General features: G+C 40.0%; 1 pseudogene; it reads left to right on the top strand.

Annotated features, from left to right (window-relative positions):
• Positions 1 to 2178: 2178 nt before the first annotated feature.
• Positions 2179 to 2274, top strand: LOC112436838 (small nucleolar RNA U13; annotated as a pseudogene).
• The last annotated feature ends 1064 nt before the right edge of the window (positions 2275 to 3338 follow it).

The raw sequence follows: 3338 nt of genomic DNA, 5'->3' as shown, positions 1-3338 counted from the left end.
CCTGGGTTAATTATTAGAAGTCTGGGGCAATAGCTATCATGTAGGGTGTTTCAGAAATTAACTTAATGTGAGAATAGAGGTCACCTGATTGCTGAAGTGTAAGGACAGGTGGCATATGGGCCCAAATTTGGCTTCAATTTCCCTTCAAAGTTAATGAGTGTTGCAGGTGCTTATCTAATCATGGCATTTGGACCAGTATGTTTTGCACATTCAGGGCTTTGTAATGAGATGCAATGTTTATTTTCTATACTCTTCCCCACAGACTGCAAAAATACCCTTTGCTCAACCCTGTCTAATCATTGCAAGTGTCAACAGTCAAAGCTAATGACAGAAGGTAGGTTTATGGGGCAGTAACCCTGCCTACTTGGCATAAAAGATCCATTCCCAGAAGAAAGGTGTAAGCAATCACGTGAACTTCAGTCTAACTAAAGGAGCTTCCGTGGGTTGGTGATTTTAAAATAATGATTTTTTGATCAGGTTTTGTAGTTAACGTTTGAGTGTAGATAGGTGGAGGAAGGTTGCAGTTGATGGCTATTTAATTAAGTGTATAGAACATGAGTCTTAGCCTTATCTCTTTCAAGATTAAGCATAAACCTCCTGTGTGTGTCTCTCTCCACTGAAACACTCAATGGTCAGGTTAAATTAAGTTTTCTTTATTAAACATTTACCAAATATCTGCTAAGTTCCAGGTGTTGCGTTACACCTTTGAGAGTCAAAGATAAAGAAGTATGAAATGGACCTTAACACTTCTCTATTGGATTCTGAATTCCTGCATCATAGTTGGCCTTGAGCATGATTCACGTACCTGGCTACGCAATGCAGGCTGTTGCAGAGTTGTCTGCATAAGAATTATCTATCTTGAGAACTCATTAAATATACAGGTTTGGGGGCCACAATCCCAGATATTCTGGTGTAATATACCTGGAAAGAAATACAGGCATCGATATGTTTTTTTTAAAAAGGTTCAGTGGTATTTTTTGAAAATGTATTTATTTGTATCTTTATTTCATCTCCCTGGTCAGCTTGAACTATCCAAGGTCATAAGAGTTGTACTTAAATACCCTTCTAATATTATAGTTTTGTTCAATTTCCTTATTTTTTAAATAGCTTTTGCTTCACATATTTTTTTAATATTTTTTATTTTTTTGCAATTTTCAAGTGTACAATATACTATTATTAAATATAGTTACCATGACATAAAATAGATATCTTGAACTTACTCTTTCTGTCTAGATAAAAATTTGTATCTTTTGACCAACATTTCCTCAACCCCATCCCCACTTTCCCGAGCCTTTGGTAATCAACATTTTACTCTCTACTTCTATGAGCTCAACTTTTTTAGATTCTACATATAAGTGAGAACATACGGTATTTGTCTTTTTGTGCCTAGCTTATTTCACTTAACGTAATGTCCTTCAGGCTCATCCATGTTGTTGTAAGTGACAGGATTTTCTTATTTTTAAAGGCTGAATAATATTCCATTGTGCATTTTGATCATATTTCTTTATCCATTCATCTGCTGATGGACACTTAGGTTGATTCCATATCTTGGTATTACGTGTAAGCTTTTGTTAAATTAACCCTGAATGCAAGGTAGAATTCTTTGGACAGTTTTTTTTTTTTTCCTGAGACAGAGTCTCACTTTATCACCTAGGCTGGAGTGCAGTGGTGTGATCTTGGCTCACTGCAACCTCTGCCTCCCAGGTTCAAGCAATTCTCCTGCCTCAGTCTCCTGAGTAGCTGGGACTGCAGGCATGTGCCACCACCGCTGGCTAATTTTTTTTTTTTTTTTTTTTTGAGGCATAGTCCCACTCTGTTGCCCAGGCTGGAGTGCAGATCTCAGCTCACTGCAACATCCGCCTCCCGGGTTCAAGTGATTCTCCTGCCTCAGCCTCCTGAGTAGCTGGGTCTACAGGCATCTGCCACCATGCCTGGCTAATTGTTTTTGTATTTTTGATAGAGATGGGGTTTCACCATGTTGACCAGGCTGGTCTTGAACTCCTGGCCTCAAGTGATCCACCCACCTTGGCCTCCTAAAGTGCTGGGATTACAGGTGTGAGCCATCATGCCCAGCCTCTGGACAGCATTTAAAAACAGCTGATACCAGGTCTCCACTCCACAGCAATTAAATCAGAAACTGTAGACATTGGGTCCTGGGCATTGACATTAAAAAAAAAAATTCTCCAAAGCATGATGATTGGGTTTTCATGCTAATGTTTGAAATGTGCCTCCCTCAAACCTTGTTACGACAAATAAAATTCTCCCCAGGTGATTCTAATATGAGTCGAGTTGCGACCCCTTGGAGCAGCTGTTTGCTGTTGATGACATAAAGCAAAGGGAGCTGCTGTCTTCTGGGACCCAGCAGGTGCTTTTTGACCATTTCTTCCGTTTGTGTGATTATTTCAAATTTTCGAAGTGCTGTTATGTGTCTACATAACACCTTGCAAGCCCCTGGAAGAGACCTTAGAGACTGGCTACACCAGGAGTCAGGAACCCTGGAAAGGGCTAGATAGTAAATATTTTAGGCTTTGTGGACCATATGTCATAACTACCCAGTGGCTGTAGAGTAAGAGCAGCCATAGACAATATGTAAATGAATGGGCGTGGTGTGTTCCAGCAATCTTATTTACAAAACCGGTTGTGAGCTGGATTTTTACCCCTAGCTGTTGTTACTTGCTAACCCATGGTCTACACCAACACTCTGATCTCATCCATGAGGAAACTGCCGTCCACTGGGCGATGTGATTTGACTCAGATCTCAAGGGTAGGAAAGGGCAAACTGGGCTTGAAGTTCAGGTATTTCGACTTAAAACACATAAAAAAAAAAACCTCTCCTAAATCTACAATTGGTGAATAGTGTTCTTAAAAATTAAACCATTAAAAGGAGGGTCTTCTCATCTCTACCTTTTGTGTTTCCCTGGCTTTATGGTGCTATGATATGCTGTGTACGTTTCCACTCTCTCCAGATTGTAAGCTCTTCCATAGTAGAGCCTGGGCTTTCTTCAGTGCCACATTCCCACCAGTCTGGGGCAAAGCAGTGCCTGTACCTGTTAGCGTGCTGAATATACTGCAGCCTGAGCATGTGGAGCTCAGTTTCATGTGTTTATTTCAAGACAACAGGGCTGACTGGGCTTCCGGTCATTTCCGGTGATTTCTGGAAGTATCTTTTGATAATATCTAGCCCACTTGCTTGTGTTCTTTATAACTTCAAATAATGTTTATATAATGACAGAAAAAGTTTGGAGATTGTGGCAGTGGGATAAAGCACAGATTAGATGTCTAATTACTTTTAAAAAGTTGACCTTCAAGTTTGGCCAAAAAAAACACTGTAAGAAATC

This window comes from Pan paniscus, chromosome 10, assembly GCF_029289425.2.
Source record: "Pan paniscus chromosome 10, NHGRI_mPanPan1-v2.0_pri, whole genome shotgun sequence".
In the NCBI taxonomy this organism is placed as follows: Eukaryota; Metazoa; Chordata; class Mammalia; order Primates; family Hominidae; genus Pan; species Pan paniscus.
The sequence above is the reverse complement of the archived record's forward strand: the minus strand, read 5'-3'. Positions and strand labels throughout refer to the sequence as shown.